The sequence below is a fragment of the Lygodium microphyllum genome, chromosome 13 (genome assembly GCF_053477565.2).
Source record: "Lygodium microphyllum isolate KBCC chromosome 13, Lygodium_microphyllum_v1.1.10, whole genome shotgun sequence".
In the NCBI taxonomy this organism is placed as follows: Eukaryota; Viridiplantae; Streptophyta; class Polypodiopsida; order Schizaeales; family Lygodiaceae; genus Lygodium; species Lygodium microphyllum.
Window position 1 is genome coordinate 75,891,013 of NC_141147.1, and position 20,005 is coordinate 75,911,017.

The following is a 20,005-nucleotide window of genomic DNA, read 5'->3' on the forward strand; positions in this document are numbered from 1 at the left end:
TTAACAGGGTTAGATACTCTATTAAAATATTTGTCTTTGAAGGTTATGCAACTCACCATTATGCTTATATAGTAAATGTGGTTGATGATGTTGAGCCCACTTCTTTTGAGGATGATATTAGTCATGCTCATTGGGATGAGCATTAGTTGACTGACCCACACGTTCCACCCTAGAATGGTATTGCAGAGTGCATGACTAGGACTATTCAAGAAAGAGTCCATAGTATGCTTAGTCATGAAAGATCATTGTAGTACTTTTAATTTGAGGCACTTATTATTGTTGTGCATCTCATTAATACATCCCATATACTACTCTTGTTGTCACGTTGCAGACGTATGGTTTCTTTCTACCATATTCTCAAAGATTAGCCAACAAGTTAGAGGTATGGTCTCAGAACCCTTCGTCATATGCTCATTTGTGAATCTTTGGATATGAGGCTCTCTGCCATATTCTCAAAAACAAGTGCAATAAGTTGGATTTGAAGTCTCTCAAATGTATCTTTCTTAGATATGGCGATGCAAGTGAGATGGGCTATCACCTTTGGGATTTGCAAGCTCAGAAGATTATCCGTAGCCATGATGCAATTTTCTATGAGAAGATGCATAAGCATACTTAGCAGGAAGTCAAGGTATGTGGGGTTGGTCTTTCAAGAGAAGCCTTATGTTACCTTATAGCCATCCCTAGTGAGGCAGCCTACTACAATTGATGATGTAGTGGTTGCATGTTGTGTAGGATCATGCTATTAGATAGAGAGGACATGATGTATAGAACCCCCAACTAGCTTTGAAATGCTTTGCTACAGTTTCATGTCCTCTTGATTTCTATTAACCCTCTATGGATTATGTCATGGTACAGACTCTACTAAGCCACTTATCTGTGAGAAGGCTATGCATAGAGGTGATTCTCATTCTTAGGAGAGGGTTGTACAATCTGAGTTTGATTCATTGTAGAAGAATTGTCTATATGGGACTTAGTTTCCTTGCTTGAAAAACATGCATTGCCATGCAAGTGGATGTACAAGAAGCTGAAGCGTATCCCTAGTTACCCTAAGCCAGCATATATAAGGTTAGATTGGTTGCAAAGGGTTTTAAGCAGAAGCATGGTGTTGACTTTGATGAAGTCTGGATGGATGTGAAGATGGCTTTCTTACATGGGGACTTGCATATGATGAGATCTATATGTAGTAGCCTAAGGGATTTGCGGAGAAATATAGGGAACACCTAGTATACAAAATGAATAAGAGTCTTTATGGGCTTAAGCAGTCACCTAGGGAGCAATACCATAAGTTTGAAACTTTTATGTATTTGCAAGGGTATTCCCATAGTGATATGGATTTATTCTTATATAGAAGAAGGGTCGTGGTGGTAGCCTTATTATCTTAATGATTTATGTTGATGATGTGCTTATAACTCGGAGTGCTCATGTTGAGCTAGATGCTTTAAAGAATCAGCTCAAGGAGAGCTTTGAGATGAAGGACATGGGATATGCCTCACACATGCTTAGTATGTGTATTATACTCAAGTCTCTGTAAGGGACTTCTTTACTTGTCATCACAGAAGGAGTACATTTATAAAGTCCTTGAGTTGTTCCATATGCAAGGTGGTGAGCCTATTGGCTTCCCATGACCTTCTCATTTGAAGGTTAGTTACATAGATTGTTCCCAATTAGATTATGAGAGGACCAAGATTTCCAAGGTTGTGTATGCATCCAAGGTTGTGCATGCATCCATAGTCCATATTTACTCAGCATACACTGTATCTGCACACATGTTCACTGCAAGTGGCCGCGGGTGCCCATCATTGTCACTTTATTCTTTATTCTATTCAATGACTATTGAATAAGGGAAGATCAGTCACACATTATGACTGTTGGAGTTTTCACATAGGGTGTCTCTCTCTTGCTCTCTATAATCGAGTCCAAGTTTAGGTTGTGGTCACTAGGTGCAATCAAACTGCACCAACTCTACAAGACTACAAAGTTCTAAAATACTCAAAGTTGACATAGAGATATGATACCATTGCAAACATATCACTCATAGCATATTGAATAGAATATATCTAAATAGATGATCATGGATAAAATGACAATAAGCATAAATACTCACAGATTCCAATAGTTTAGTTTACATAGTCCATACAAGGTGCCATGGTCTCTCTAGGAGACGGCAACAAGAATTGGTAAGACTCAAACCAATGGATACATACAAGGGATTGTTTACTCAGAAACAAGGCATAAGCTAAATAACCATGCTTGCAAAAGTAATGCAACAATGTAGCTAGTTGTGTGTGTATCCCTCTATGCATGGAATTGTATATGTGGATGGAAACCTCATCACTTTCTCTCTACACTTTATATATCCCTTTTGTCCATGATACCTTGAAACGCTTTTGCCACTATCCTCAACCACACCACTGCCTTTCATTATTGTGTTGTTGCTATCATTTGCAATTGACACTTAGTCACCAATTTGCACTATCATGTGCCTGACATGGCATGTACAATGGACTTAAAACCATAAGAGTTATATTTTTATGGCTCCTATGTCTTAGGGGGAGTGGGCACATCCTAGGATGCTAGTAGTTGTGCTAGTGTTGGGGCTAGGTAGAGCTAGAATTGGGCGAGAAACTAGAGGTGCCATTGGGAGGGGTGGGAGCAAATTATAGTTTAGATGGTACTACTAGAGCCAAGATTAATACAGTGCTAGTGCAAGGGCTAGGAAATGTGGTAAAATAAGAGTTCTGCAACGAGGGCTTCCAGGTAGTAGGCACCCATCCAAATTTCTTACCGGATTCCACTCCACTTTTACTAATGCAAGCTGCTACTCAAGATGTTCAATGGGATCAATTTGGCGGGTGGCTGTGGATGCACGTGATGCACTTAGAAGATAGAGCCTCCACCTATGTCTTCCTTTGAGTTGCTCCATCATGGAGCACAACTTGATGTCAGAAAGAGGTGCCATGGTCTTGTGATGTTGCTACTCTTTGTGATCTATAGTGGGCTTCTTCTGCACTATACCTTTAATAGAGGATGCTTAAGCTCTAATGTAGGGACCTATTAGTATGGGAGTTGATAGGATCCGATAAGGAGAATAAAGGCATGACACTGCATTGCATCATTTGATATAGAGTCTTCTAAATAGATACGGATATGTGGTCCCACAAATAATTTAACTTTGCATCTATGATAACCAAAATGGGCATCAAGGTTGGTGTTGCCTTGGCAAGCTCCATGGGCACATCTTGGAGAATAGAGGTGGTGATGGAGTCTTTAGCCTCTTGCTGGAGTTTGGCCACTAAGCCTATTGCAGAAGGATAGGTGAGGGGTAATAGGGACCAAAGAAGAGGATGGACCTACCTCAAGAGTAGTGGCCAACTAGGGAGGGGAAACTAGCATTAGCTGCATTAGAGGTTGGGACCACACATTTGTAGTATCAAGATCATTATGAGGTGGCAGAGGTGGCGAGTGGAAACAAAGATCCACTAGTGCAACCTAGAATCACTACACCGCCTCATCCCAAGATTTGCACACCTCCACCTAGAAGGAGTCTTATAGCTCTTGCAAGATGCCAAGAGAGATTGGCACAGATCTGTAGCATTAGTGATTGCTACCACCTATCCATGCATAAATATGGACTCTGTTTGTGCCCATTGGATTTGGTCTCGAATGGAGTTCACAAAGTCTACTAGCTAAGCCTCTTGACATGCTAGAAGGTGTTGCTCTTGAAGTTCCACCCACTACTATAGCTGATGAACTTGGGCTTGAAGGGCTGCATCCTCCCGTCATACTTGCTCCATTTCTATCAAAAGCATGTGAGCCTACTCTTAAACCTATTGGTGCCAAGGGAACGTGTTAACATAGGTGAGGCAGCACTACATGATTTTAGGGTAGAATTCTACCAAAATATGAGCATCTATGGTAGAGGTAGGGTGTGCGTATCCTCACTAGCATTGTGTTTGGGACGTCCAACAGATTGAGCCATGTTTGCAGGCTCTTGTACTATGTTGGATTGTTCTTCCAGTTGAGCCTTTGTAGTATCATGGACAAAAAAGGGGTAGGGTTGTCAACTTTAGTGATGGGAATAGAGTTGAAAGGATCCACAATGGTAGTAGGGGAAAAGAGGAAAGCGAAATGTTGGCCACATATGATCCTCAAAGACTTCACATCCGCAGGGTACATGGCCACTCACTTACACTCCATATAGCAATCATTCTAGAAAAAATTCTACCCTAGATATAACTGGAGTGTTGGGTAGGAAGAACATAGAGGCGACCCTGTAGGAGATTTTGAAGGCCCTAGCTTGCAAATACAGTGTTTCTAGGAAAAACTTGAGTACCTCCTATTTGGATTTATGGGTGGTTGTGATACTTCTAAGGAGATACTCATTTTTTTGTGGTAGGCCTAAAGATAGCTTCCATGTTAAGGCCAGGGAGTAGAGAAATGGTCTCTAACACGCCATCCTTGGGGAGGCGTAACTATTCCTGCATGTGTTGGAGGGTGAGGTCGTAGCAATGCCCCACTATGATGGAGCTATTGGAGCATGGATTTAGCCTTGGGGTGGACAAGGGTGCTCTCCTAGGGCAAAGCAAGGAAGGTGTCAAGGCACAAGTGGTGCACCCAAGGCCAAATAGTCTCCTTGCGCTTAGGGAGCACTAGTGTTACCCTGTCGAGGCGAAGGTGGGAGGTGAGCATGGTTATCAATAACAAGAAGCTAACTTTGAAGAAGAAGAGAAAATAGGCAAAGTGTGTCAAGAGTAGAAGATGTGATGATAAGAATAAAATACACCATAGGGCGAAAGGTAATAAGCAAGTTGATTTTGAGGGCCTTAATGCATGGAGGTTTAGGTGTTTGAATGTGGCCAATGCATGTGTGTCAAATCGACAATTATGAACATGGGAAATCATGAGTGCTACACACTTCTTGATACATCATACCACCACCAATAAGAGCGGCCGAGCTAGAATATGATGGAAAACATTTAAGAGAGGCCACGTCACCATAAGTTGTGGATTCAAGGTTAAATTCAATCTGGACCCTAGCAATCATAAGAGTTTTGGGACTCCTCTGGGAGTAATCAAAATTGAGTGTGAAAGGGGCCACTTCTAGGTCTCAAGGGAACTGCAAAGTGATCAGTACAGGGCACATCAATCCATCCGCATAGCAATGCCGCAATCAAAATCCATTAACTGGATGTGAAATGAGATTCCTCTATAGATCACTAAGGTAAAAAGAATTAGATGGGGTTGCATGAAAAATCCAAAATAGGCCACTTCATTGCATCTTCAATTTGCTAGGAAGCTTGCCCATCTAAGTCTTGAACACTAGCACCGCTTGTCCCCACTCAAAGAGCTACTTATTAGAGAGGTGATCCACCTGGTGTTCTTCTAAAACTAGACTTCTAATAATAGGTAGAAACTCTGAATCTAATCTTCATCCATCTTTTCTAGTCTCTCAATCCAAAGTGGAAGGGACTCCTATGGAAGAAGGCAATCTTCCATGGCAACCTACAAACTAGGGACAATGAACTCTGAGGTGTGATTACCTCGATGCCAAAAGAAATCTTGTAAGGGGTAAGGCCCATTGCCACCTTGAAGGATGTGCAATAAGCCCATAATGCTATTGGGAGCTTCGTATCCCAATCTTTTCTATATTGCTCCACCAGGTTGGTAAGGATTTTGCATAGGTTGATTTGGCCAAGCCATTTGCTTATGTATAGTATGGATAGGATTTCTTATGAATGACCATGAAGAAGATATTTATATGCTTAATGACCTTATTAATAAAGTGACTAATACAATCACCTGCCAATTCCATTGGACAACCATAGCGAGTGAAGATATACTTGAATAAACACTTAGCCATTACCTGGTTGAATTGTTCGAGAGTGCCCAAGAATCTACCCACTTAGTGTAGTAATTCATTGCAATGAGGATATATCTATTCGTGGTGTAAGATACCATCAGTTTGATGGGAGTGCTAGCTTGATCCTTCTCACCTTTCCATTGGTATCAGAGATTGGCTCTTCGAGGTCTTGAACATGGTCGGGCACTCCTTCAATATTCATTTGAAAACCTACACTCTTGTCTTCACTCTTGGTAGCCATAGCCACACCTTTTGAGCTTCTGGTTGCGTCTCATCCTTCTCATGCAAGCATTGGGCCTTCTTGGGAAGCCTCAGGGCATTCATCTACAAGTATTGGAGCTCTCATTCCACTCTTTATTTCAATCCATAGGGTTTGAAAAACAGTGCAGCCATGGCTTAGCCCCCATGAAGGTTTGGAATTGAGCTCTCTCTCTTCTATGCCTATTGAGGCCTCTTGGGAAGCTTCTTTGGGAGCCATATAAGTTCCCTAACCATCAAGTAGTGCCCAATTGCCTCAGCAACATCAAAAACATAATTTCAATAGGTTGCCCCATTTTCTCAGCCTGTCAAAAATGTGGCCTTCATCTCCAATACCTCTTCAGGCCATTGGCACTACACAAAGGTCTCATTTGAGGCATAGGAGCATGCTTCAACCATGACATTGAAGGCTTAACCTTGGCATTGACATTTGGATTTGATATACTTCAATCCAGGACTGTCATAATAGTCCATAGGCAGCCCCAAACGGTGCTACATTAGCATTTGATGTTTATGCTTGCTTGGTACTAGCTATTGATGCCATTTGATACCCGAATCATGATGGATGTTATGGGAAGCTATGCATATGATATGCCATTGATTTGGTGCTGATTTTCACCCTGTTTATGCTCAATTTGATAGTGAATTTACTGTTGTAATAGAGCAAGGCTGAAGTTGTTGAGACTTCAAGCTCATTATCTTGTGTGTGACCAATAGTGTCCTAGTTGTGTCCTATATAGCTGTGTCCAGCTATACATGTGTTGGTGGACATTCAATAAGTCGGGTTAGCTAGTGTGACCTAACCAGAGTCAGTCTTGGTTAGTGAAATCTAGTGTATAACTTACTCTTTAGTAAGTGATGAAGTATAATGGAATAATGAATGAAAGATACAGAGCATGACTGAGCTCTATGTTCCTCTCCACTCTCTCTCTCTCTTTACATGATATCAAAGCCATGAATGGGCTCTGTGGTGGATATCATTTTGGAAGAAGACTTGAAGACTAAAGGCCAAGGATTTTTGAGAATAGCAAGTTTCCTGCCATTGTTGTTTTACAAGGTATGTGCTGAAGGTATTTCATCTTGCTTGAAGGAGAAGTTGTATGGGTCTTGTCTGAAGCATTTGCAGGCTTCATTGACTACATTAGAGAGAGCACTGATCATCACTGGATGGAGATTTGTTGGTATACATCCCAAGCAGCATCACATGATTGTGCATGCTATCCAAACTGTTCCCCATGACTGCTAATCAATAAAATAATCACTAGTCAAGTGATCTACATCTTGCATGCACACTTTGGAAGGTACTTGAAGGTCTTGACATCGCAATACATTGATGGAAGCTCAATTTGAAGGCTATGCACAAGTACACAGACTTGGAACAGAGAATGAACAGTTGTAAATAGTGAATATATAGCATAACTGGATTTTGGTTGAAGCATTGAAGCTATTTGACATGCATTCTTGGCTCCATTGAAGTGTAGATACATCCTAGAAGACATATATATTGTGGCTTATGCATTTGAGTTGAAATTTCTTAAAGAAAATACTTAGATCTCGAAGTGTATGACATGCTGAAAACTGTCATAAAACTATGGACATCAAGCACTCATTGGTCCTTAAGCATTACATAACACTAGCTAGCTTTTGTCAAGTGTATAGCATGCATATGTCTGCCGAATGTCTAGTGGATTGAGATGAGCATTGAATGCTCATGAAAGCTGAATTTTGAGCTAGAAACAAATGCATTGATATTATCTTGGCGGGTTACAAATAGAAAATGCATTCTATGACATTGTCTATTGAAGACAGAGTGTCTATGGTTGTCTGTATGGTCATGTATTGACCCCTACATTTGATGGCACATGTATGAAGTATTTTGAGGACATTTTGGAGTTGGATAAACTTGGTTTGACTAAGTATTGACTAATTGCAATCTACAAGCAGGACATTTGACACTTATACTTGATGTACATGAACTAAATTATGCCCATATGATTATGTATGGACTCCTGCATGAAATAGCAGATGTTTTAGATGTTTTGAAGCATGTATGACATGTATATATCTCTTTTGTGGCTATGAAAGAATTGTTGGTCATTTAGAGCTTGCAGATTTCAAACTGCATGTATATCTACTAGCAGTGAGGTTGAATGTCATAGAGTTTATAGTAGCTACATGATCTATGTGTTGACTGATGTACCTACATCCTATATCACTTGGTTGTGAATGTCTTTGACAAGTTTATGGACTGAGATACACTAATTTGAACTGAGGTTGATGCTGAAAATTGTCATTGCATTGGAAGGCTGAAACTGATCAATTAAGAAGCCTTGGTTTACAGGTAGTCAGGCATTGTTTGCAACATGGCAAATGCAGACTAACCAATAATATAACCCAAATCGTGGGGGAAAAGCTTGATAGCAATAATTATTTCATATGGAAGTTCTGCATGGAGAATTTCATGATAGAAAGAGGATATTGGGACTTGGTGACAGGTGTTGAAGCTAAACTTGAAATCCTAAAGAGGAATCCTACACTTGATAAAAAAAGAGCGCACCGAGCTTGGTTGGAAAGAGCTGGCAGGGTGCTACACTAGTTATCTTTGTGTATCTCAGATGCTATGGTAATGCAAATCATGAACTGCAAGTCACTAGCAGATGCATGGAACATATTTATTAGGTATTATGGCACAACTACCAGTGCCAGGAAGATACAGTTAAAGCAGAAATTCAACAACATGGAGAGAAAAGGAAGATCTATACAAGATTATATCACAGAGATTAAGACTATTGCATATCAACTGGCATCCATTGGCACACAAGTTGAGGATGAAGACATGGTTGCAGTGACATTAAATGGTTTGGGATCTTAATATAAGTCATTTGATACTTCCATCTCTGTGCAAGATGAAATGGCGGATTTCAATGAGCTGGTTGCATTACTTATTCATGAGGAAGTTAAACTTGGATTGACTGTAGGCTCTAGTAGTTCCAAGAGCAAGGATGCTATATTTTATTTGCATCAACGTGGCCATGGCAACCGTGGTAGAGGCTATGGCTTTGGCATAGGAGGCCAGCAAAATGTATGTTATGGTCATAATAGCCAGCGGGGTTCAAATGCAAGAGGAAGTGGAAATTTCAGAGGCAAGGGGAGATCTAGCCCTAGAGGCAAAGGCTCCTGGCAACAACAGCATCCATCTGACAATCCTAATAAGGATAAGGATTTTCACTACTGTGGAAAGTACGGCCATATTGCCAAGGACTGCTAGAAGAAGCAGGGTAATCAAAAGGGCGAGCAGCATGAACATTATGCATCGTCCATTCAAATAGATGATGCTTCTAGGGATAGACTGTTTGCCATGACATATGTCAAAGATAGGGATGTTGAGAAGCCTACTGAGGATGTTGTTTGGTATATCGATTCGGGGGCATCGAATCATATGATGCCTCATGGTGACTAGTTTATTGACGTGGTGCCTAAGAGGAATGGCTATGTATGCACAGGGGATGACATGCAGCATAGCATTGAACATAAAGGCAAAGTGCCTTTGGTAATCCATGATGGCAAGAAAAAGAACTTACATGATGTACTACATGTCACATCAATTACTAAAAATCTATTGTATGTGGGCTAGATGACTAAGCAGAATTTACAAGTTAGGTTTAATAAGCATGGTTGCTTCATTGAGGAGCTCAGTAATGGGTGCAAACTGATTGCTCATGGTCATAGGAATGGCAGGATGTTTACTCTTGATGCCACTTTGCCACAATTGAAATCAGCCATGTTTGCCCATGGCTCTGGCACAGTTAGATATTTAGAAATATGGCATAAAAGAGTGGGGCATGTTAATCTTTAGCGACTACAAATGATGCAAAAGAAACAGCTTGTTATAGGTCTACCCAATTTTGCCTACACAAATATTGGTCATGTTTGCGATGCTTTTCAATTTGGTAAACAGTCAAGGTTTCCATTTGTCAAGCATGTAAGAAATAGTAAGTGACCGTTGTAGTTGGTTCACTCTGATGTGTGGGGGCCAGCCCATAATGCATCGATTTACTCAATTCTATCATTTATTATAGCAAGTTGTTTTATGCGTACTGTGATGTATTTACTGAGCTTAATCATGTCCTTTTGATGTACTTTGGGTACTATTTGGTCAACAGCTGGTCATTCTACCAATTTCTCTTATTTTCAGCTTGTTTTGGCAATGGTTTTGGCCTATTTATTGCTAATTACAGCAGGCTATTTTCTGCATAGTCTGCCTCTATTTGACTCATTTTGGCTAGTCATCTCAAAGATAAGGCTTCGTTTAACATTGCCAAGTTGGATGGCACCAACTATGGCTACTAGAAATCTCAAATGTGGCAGGTTTTGGTACAGAAATTGTAGATTAAGTCACTAAGAAACAAAGGTATTAAACTCGAGAATATGGATGATGATGACTTGGCTAATTTAGATGCACTATGCAAGTCCACTATCATTTTATCACTCTCTGAAGAGGTCCATAATAATGTTGTTAAAGATGAAGATCAGAGTGCATGGAATCTATGGGAAAAGATTCAGAAACTTTATGCAAAGCAGAGCCCTGCTTCACAGATGTATTGGCTTAAACAGTGTCTACTCACTTTAGCCAATTTCATTCTATCATGAAGAATCTGCTTCAACAGGGTATTGAGTTTTAGGATAATCTGCATCCTTTGTTTCTGCTTGGCACTTTACCTGAGTCTTGGGATGTATTTTGTATTGCGATCTATACCAACAAACTTGATGGGCTAAAATTGCAAGATGTAGAGAGTGCTCTTTTGACTGAAGAAATTAACACGAAAAACAATTATGATTCCCGCAATTCACATGCTTTATCCATTATAGGTGGCAGAAGTGGCAAGAAAGATAATGATCATCATGGGAAGGACTCTCAGAAGTCCCAGTCTAAGACACGTGGATGTAGCAAGTCCCGTGGACGTACGTCTAATCTTACATGACATTATTGTCGGAAAAAGCAGGACACATGCAGCCATAGTGCCATAAGATGTGTGATGACAAGCGCAAAGAAAGGGAAAAGAAAAAGTGCAAAAGAAATCCAATGATTGCAACATTATACCTGTAAAGTCCAGTGTAAAGATTGAGGAGATAAATGTTATGTAGCCTAAGAAATTTGTTGAGATACGCAAGGTTATCTTTCAAGAGGAGCCCCCTACTCCTGCACAACTAGCTAGACAGCCTGCACCAACTGATCCTCATGGCCAGGATGTTAGACAAGATATTACACAGGATATTAGATGGGAAATTGGACAGGCAGCACAGCCTGCATTGAGGCATTCTACTAGAGATAGATGACCTCCTGACCACTATGAGCCCTCCATAAATTATGTCTTGGTTTACATATGCAAGAGAGCCTCTCACCTATGATGAGGCTATGCACAGGGGTGACAGTCGCTCTTGGGAGAGGGCTGAGCTACATATTACTAATGCTTCAACAAAGCCTAAGGCTGGGTACTAAGTAGCATTACTGCCCCCTAACAAAAATAGACAATTAAATTCAACAACATCAATACTTCCCACCATGGGAAATTGGGTTTTCCTAAGCCAGTATTGATTTACATATTGCTCATGCTTTAACAAAGCTTAAGGCTAGGTACTAAAGTACCATCAGCACCCATGACAAAAATAGGAAATAAAATTTAGCAGCATCAATACTTCCCACCATGGGAAATTGGGTTTGTCTAAGCCAATATTAATTGATATTGCTAATGCTTCAACAAAGCATAAGGCTAGGTGCTACTCATTGCCTAAGTATGTCAACATCAAAGAAAGCTAACCCAACAGTATTCTAGAGACCAATAGAGATTACTTTCAATACACTTAATCAATCTAAAAATCATTGCCATATTTGGTAAGTAAATTTATAAGTAGCTTAAATGGTAACCATACGTGCTATTACTAAGGCATCAAAAGGTGATGATCACCATCCACTAAGTTTATAGTAGTAATTACAAATTGAGGTAAATTCATAAATAATCAACAAAGAAAATAGGAGTATCCTAAAATTTGTATGTAAGGGACAACAACCATCAAAGGGTGATGATCATCAAGAAAGGGTTATGATTACTAAACTTTTACTTAAGCATCTTTAGCAACATTACAAAATGGACTCAATAACTTCTACATTAAATCAAAAAGGAATAAGATCATCCCCCAAAATTTATACATAATGGGCACATGAATAGCATGTTTCCAATTATTTTTGAAAATATTGTTTAGATATCATAGTTGAAAAAAGATTGCATTCTAAACAATAAAAATAGAATTTTTAAGTATTGACATGAAGTAACAGTAGCTAACCAATCAAAATAAAATTATTTAAACATGAAATGTGAATAGTCCATTAGTATCACCATGGTGAATTACAAAAAGAGAAAAATTGTTATACATTCAATTAGTTTTAATTTACCATAAGACTTTCAACTTGAATAGTAATTCATATTTGTAAATTGGACCAATCACAGACTAAGAGGGGTTTTTTAATGAACCATAGTTTCCATATGTTGCAAGGGGAATGCATCGTAATAGGCCATCACAAGCGAGTGACATAGCAACGTGTAATAAGCATGGGTGGGTATGAGGGATCTAAGCCTCTTGTACCAGTCCCTCAACCCCACGATGTTGAGCCATGTGCATCGCGTGTTGATACCACCACCCTCACTCGTGAAACCAAGTCCCTCAAGCCCTCTGACTTCCTTATAAAGCACTCTCTTGCCTTCGTGCCTTCTACAATACAATCTCAGCCCTCAAAAGGGCCCTTTGTTTTTTCCCCCAAATCAATAGAGAGATTTGGCATATCTTTATTGTCATTAGGTTTTGTCGATTTTGAAGGCACATATACTCCATAAGGAGATGGGAAACGGTTTGCTTCAAACATAGACATACTAATGGGACCACTGAGGATAATGGTTTTTCAAAGAGAGGATGTGCTATCCATGGCTAAGGATGAGAATTCCTTTTCAACAACATCAATATTATCCTCATGGAAAAGAAGTAACCACATCTCATGGGAATGGGGGCAACAAGGATAAATACCTCATAGGACCAATTCTGATGATTACATGCATGTAAGTATATTTCTAAGAGATGCAATGGAATGAACACATCAATGTATGAGCCGTGCTCTTGTTTTTTAATCCATTGGGATGTTTCCCATGTCATGTTCAAAATTTATGCCTCTTCTTCAGAGAAGTCCTAAGGAAAAAGAGAATGTCTTTCCATACCATCCGAAGAAATGGATGTGTCAAAATCTAAGCTCTTCCTAAGCCTTGGATTTTCATCTTGAATTTGGATGCCAATGAACTTTGAGGAGTCCATCCAATTGCTCAAATCCATTTCATCCTCTTTTGCTAAGTTATCCATGTTATCCATCAAGGTTCTAGCAATTGCACTGGAGAGGGCAATATGGTAGATTTTCAACCAACTATCTAAGTCCAATTGTAGCAATAGTAAATTCTCAATCACAAGGTTACTATTGATGCTAGCTTGGTTGAGCTCAATTGATGGAAGCTAATAAGCCTTGCACCAAAATAGATGGAGATGGGAGTTGGTCTACATAGCAATTTCTTTCCTTCATTTAATTGAGATTTTATAAAAGCAATTCCGTTATTGGTCGGCTCTGATACCAACTGTAACGTGCCCACTAGTATCATCCAGGACACGTCTTAGCAGTCCATCGGAAAGGATGTCTAGAAAGCTCCGCCCGACACTCCCATGGAATGTTACGGGATTTGCGATCTAGGTCTTCCCGCGTCTGCCACGTAGCAGAAGTATCCTGGCCATTCCCACTTAGGATCGACCGGAATTAAGGTTTTCATGATTGGTCATTAACTAACAGCAACTAGCATCAGACCCGAGCGAACTACTTTACGTAGAAACGCCAGGTCTGAAGCGGGTTCACGCTGCACTTGGTTCAAGGAGAATGGGAAACGAGAGGGATGCAAAGCTCAACCTCTCTGCCATAAGGCATAGCCCCATTCCGTTCCCCTAAAACAACGTAAATCGGTTAAGACATAACTCTAGGTCATCGCTTTCGTTATTCGTTTTCTTTGACGATCATCCCGTTGTTCCTTGAGAAAAGTTCCCGGCTAACCGAGACCACCCAACCGTAGGACGGACCTATGGCCCATCCTCCCCACTTTCCTCGGTTTGTTTTAGTTATGTAATTATCTAACACATTAGTTTGACATGTAACAACCAGCTTCTTTAATTAATCCGTTAAACACTGGTTCCTTCACGTAATCTTATCACATGACATAGAAAAAAAAACAATATCAAACAAGTTCTTTATTAACATATCATCATTTTTATCTTTGAAATACAAGGAGTTCCACCCATAGGCTTGTCCATAATCTACCCGAAGCCTATCCAGTAATCCATAGTGATCACTATTCCAAGCTTCTGCCCTTAGACTAGTATGCGGGCCTCGAGATCCAATCCCGAGTCACGTTAGCCTCTTGTGCAGGACCCGGAAGGCGAGGGATTTACGGCCAGAGCCCCCTGGAACCCAAGCGTCCTCCTACTCCAAGTAGAGCTCAACGGAGAGACCTCTCGCGGCGGGTTCGGTCCACGTTCCCGGTGTGGTGAACAACCCCCTTGGTTAGGGTTAGGCAGGTAGTCGGTGGTAACTGGAACTGCCTCTTCCTTCAGGCCTTTAACCTGAAGTATAGGTACTTATTTAATTTGTAATTCATAATTCAAACAGAGCCCTAAAATCTCTAGCAAGCACAAACATTTTCATTAATCAACCGTGTTGTTTGGCAAATTGCTAAGGAAATGTTCTTTCCTTTTGAGTGTATCAGCACTCGTTCCTAAGGTGTCTTGTAAATTGGCAAGATCCTTTACATTCCAGTGTAGGGCGTACCTTATTAACCCAACTTGGTCAACCCTAAAGTTCCTTAGATATGCTAGTTTCCGGTTTACAACTTTCCTTATTTAGAAGGATATCCAAAAATACGTCCTTTTGCAAGATAACTTGCGTAGGGATCTGCCATCCTTGTTGAGGGTTTTTACCCTTTCTCCTTGTGAATCAATCACAAGACTAAATGATTTCGTACTTGCTGCGCAAGTCCTGCAATGGAATAATCCGTTTTAGATCCTTTAAGCTGACGTATGTCGGGCCTAGGGTTTCTTTTTAAGGATCTCGGGGACAGCCCTAGTTCTTTATCTTTACGATTTTTTTTGACCCCACAATAAGGAAAGTAGTCAAGTGCTTAGGGTATGAATATTTCTATGTTTAGATTGGTTTGGTTATCTTTTGGAATGTAATATTAATTGTCTTGTCACGGTTTTGCTATCCTTGTGACAATTTACTTTTCAGTCAATACAGTTCAATTCAAACTTCCTTTTTCGTTGCAGATGAACTCATGCCAAATAACAAACATTTCCCTTGCTAAGATGTGCAATTAGCAATGACAACTTCCTAGTAATTTGAGCACGAAAGAAACCTTTCATGAATTTAATCATTTACAATGATTCGTTGCGAAAAGGAATAAGACTAATGGTGCAAGATATAATTTCTATACCTTTAGGATTTAACTAAAATATACTACTATAATAAATGGATAATCTTGCTCGTAATTTATAATGCTTGATGCAATTCAAAGGAAACTAAGTTCTATACATTATCATTCATTCAAATAAGCTAAAATCCTTCATTACAAATAACTCGAACAAATATATCCTATCCCTAACAATTTTCCTTTGCATGATTGACTTAAAACTGAATTAAAGCCAAGAAGAAAAACCTGGTTTTGGGGTGAGATATCCACATGGATACCAGGAGATGCACCTCCCGCAGCTACTCCCTGGACTTTCTTAGGAGGCATCACAGTTGTAGTCCTTCGAACGTGGAAGCAGCTTTACACTCTTTTTTTCAGAATTCCACCGTCGCTTCCTTGCACCGTCCGTCGAAAGTAGTTTTTGGAAGGCTCCCTCCTTGAAGTCGGGGAATTCGAAAGGGTGTTTCAGAATCTTTTATGACTAAGACCCATTGAAGCCATGGGGAAGGCTTAATGGCCTTTTAATGACTCGTTCAAACGAGGAATGAAAAGGGATGGAAAAGACACAAGGTGCGGGAGAGAACTCTAAGGGAATATAGTAACCATAAAGGTTATAAGTAAGGTCGAAGGATCCTTAGGTCAACTTAGAGGAAAGGGTTCTCAATACACCACAAGGGAAGGGTTAGAGAAGGTTTAATCACGGGAGGGGGGGGGAGAAAAAAAAAAGGGTGATTCCAATATCCACGCAAAAGGGGGGTCTAAGGGATTATAGGACACGAAGGGGGATGGGTTCCAAGGCACAAGAGGAAGGGGGCTTATAGGGGTTACCACCAGGGAGAAAAAAAAAGGTTTTTTAAGGCCTACGGAAAAGTTTCATGGGTAAAACATAGGGGTTCTAACACCCATCGAAAAGGGGGATTTGGACACACGGGGGGGGGAGGGGGGGGGGGAGAAAAGGTTTCAAAGCCCATAACAAAGGGCTTAAAGGTTAAATCATGGGGGGTATGGAAGGTTTTTTTTTTGGAAAGGCACGAGAAGGGGGATGAAAGGGCCTTAGGAGGATTAAAACGAGGGGGGGTTAAGGAGGCCCCCCCTTTGGAAGCTTCCAAGTTTCCAGAAGCTTGGGGGGTGATTAAGACCGTCAATCTCGACGGCGCAATGGAGGCGGCTCCTCCCTCCCTCGACGGCGTCACGTCCCTCTGCCCAAGCGGCCAGCGCAACCAGTCCGTCCCCTTCTCCGTCGTTACGACAGCAGCGCAGGGTAGCACTCCCTTCCGTCGACTGCATCCACCATAGTCTCTCCCAGCTCACGGCATCCTCCCCTTGCACTCACGAGCAACTCTCCCTTTCTCCTCTTCTGTTCAGCAAGATATGGCAGCCTCTCTCCCTCGATCGTTCTTCCCTCCCTAATTTTTATGGGGGGGGAGAGAATCCCTCCCCCCTTACCTGTCATCATGCATGGCAAGGGAGCCAAGCAAGCTCTAGCGAGGAGCTTGCTGGCTCCTCCATTCCACCTCACCTGCTCCCGCTCGACACGTCGCCGTGAAGGTGAATTTTTTTTTTCCTTTTAATATATTACACGAAGAGGAAGCAAATGAATCTCTGAAGATTTGCCAAAGTGGGAGCATACACCATCTATGAAGTTCAAGATATTGACAACATACTCAACAGTAAGAAGGAGGTATCCAAAATGTAATAAACTCTTACAAATGCCACTTGCGAATGGGCCATTTTGGGTTTTCTTTGTATATATTTGTGTATGATCGTCAATATGTAATCATAGATGAAGTTACTACAATATTGCTCCCCAATCCAATAGCCACCTTCTCTAAGTTTACCAAGAGTAGATCAACTAAGATTTGGGTGTGGCTAATCCTCAAAACCAAGTACTGGTTGCTACATGTTCCTACACTATCTCTTCACTTTTACTATTTGATTGAATTGTTTTGCACTTTTCCAAGAGAAAAAGAAAAAATGTTTGAAAAACAAATCTCAAAATAGAAAAAGGATCATGTCCCAAATGCACGTTAAAAACTGTATTTTTCATTGAATTATAACGTAAGTATTTTTCAACAAGAAAGAAAAGAAAAATGTTTGGTAAATATGTGGAATCATCTACTTTTTTTGCACTTTAGAAATTAATGAAATTAGGATAAATGTTTAGGGCACCTATTAAGTGATGGTGTTTAAGTCTCTCCCCCCCTCCAAAATCCCATGTTGTGCTATCAATGAAAGTATCGTTCAATATTCAAACATTCTTCTTTTTGGAGCATCGTTATTAATGAAAGCACATGCCCTCATTCAATCTTTAGATAGCTTTTTATCACTCTATGCTAGACCCATGCAAGCATGAGTGTCAAGGTCCTTAGTGAGCATGGTATATAATAACCTCCCTTTTCTCCCTCTCCCCACCTGTTTCACTTCACTATAAAGCCTCTAGATACTTACTCTTATTTAACAATTAGCTTTTATATTACATATGTGAGCACACATGTCACTCAGTAAATAAGTGGGACTCTTATGCCTAATTCACATGATGAGGTTTCAATGTGTGTGTGCATGCGCATATGTGTGCATGCAAGATGTGTGCATGTGCATAGAGGAAAAATCCATTTTTTTGTAGTTTTTAAACATGAAGAACTAGTAACCTTTTGTAATAAAATGGCTTGTGGTCATATATAGAGTCTCCAATCTGGTATCATAAAAGGTCAAGTTTCTCGTGTGGCACCATTCCCATAGATGGTTAAGTGTAATAATACATTTTTTTCCAATATGGTAGCATAATTGATCAAAGTTTGAAGAGCTAATTTGAGAGACTGTGATGTATTTTCCTAATTGCAAGAGCAATAAGTGTCAAGATGATAACACATATTTGCTACCTATGGTTCATACTTCTATTTTTATATTCGATCCCTCAAAGGGGCATATGGTCTTGTAGTTGGCACTTATCTTTCATCTCTCTCTCTCTCTCTCTCTCTCTCTCTCTCTCTCTCTCTCTCTCTCTCTCTCTCTCTCTCTCTCTCTCTCTCTCTCTCTCTCTCTCTCTCTCTCTCTCTCTCTCTCTCTCTCTCTCTCTCTCTCTCTCTCTCTCTCTCTCTCTCTCTCTCTCTCTCTCTCTCTCTCTCTCTCTCTCTCTCTCATGGGATGCACAATGTTTTTTATTTTCATGTCCCATACTTGTTCATAGTTACCAATTCCATCTATACCATGGCCAAAAATTTATTATCAAACAATAATGTGAACCTAGGAATACTTAAATGAAACACGTAATTCCATTGTGCTAATAATATATTTTTATATACCTATATAGTTTGACTGGTCTAAAAGACTCATGAGTGTAGATGGCTATTTTGTCCATTTTCCAAACCCTTATATTTTGTGTGTGTGTGTGTCCACATCCAAGATTAATAGATTTATGTGTACCCTACCTTTCAAGAATTATCTAGGATGTAGGATATCACTAAATCATTCATTTCAAGAATAAGGATCTCAAGTCACATCCTAGATAATTTTACAATTTGAAATGAACAATTTAGTAATTAGTAACTATTATGCTAAATGCTTATTTTGGGTTTGTAGGATATCACTAAATTGTTTATTTCAAATATGTATATGCTTTGTAGCAAAAAAAATTATTAGAAAGATTGTGCAGTATCTTTTTAAATAAGCATATGATACATTTGGACATGGCATGTCAAAAAGTAATGAACAACCAAACGTGTATGCATATTCTCCAACTGTTTAAAAAATAAGACTATAGATTATAACCTTGCTATAGGTGTTACTAAATTGATTGCTTATTACACATTCTCTCTTTAGTAAATTTATGTCAATAAATTAATGACCCACTTTTCTTTAAGTGTTGATGATGATCTAGCATGGCCATGAGACCATTTAGAGACTAGTATTCCTAGTGCATTGCTTAATGGGGTGATCAGAGCACTGCAATGGGGATATCTTGTACAGGCAGTACAAGTTATGAAGGGGGAAGGAAGTGTTTGCCAAGTGTAAGAGTGTACACAAGAACCAAGGAGTTACACATAAATGAAGATGGATTGAGTTCTAAAAAGAGGAAGTGCATTCGCATTGTGTATATATATTTATGTGTGCATTTGGGGATGCCTGGGAACGCTTACTTGTGTGTAATGAGCATTGCATTCATTTGGGGTCATCCTCTCCCTTACAAGTCAAGGTTTAAGGTCTTTTCTCTCTTGATGAATTAAGGAGAGAAGTACTTATTTCATTAAGAAAGATGAGAGAGGTTTAAGGTCTAAGATGACACAAGCTTTTTTGTGGAAGTCAATCTTAAGGTTGAGGCCTAAGGCAATTTAATGAACTCTCCTTA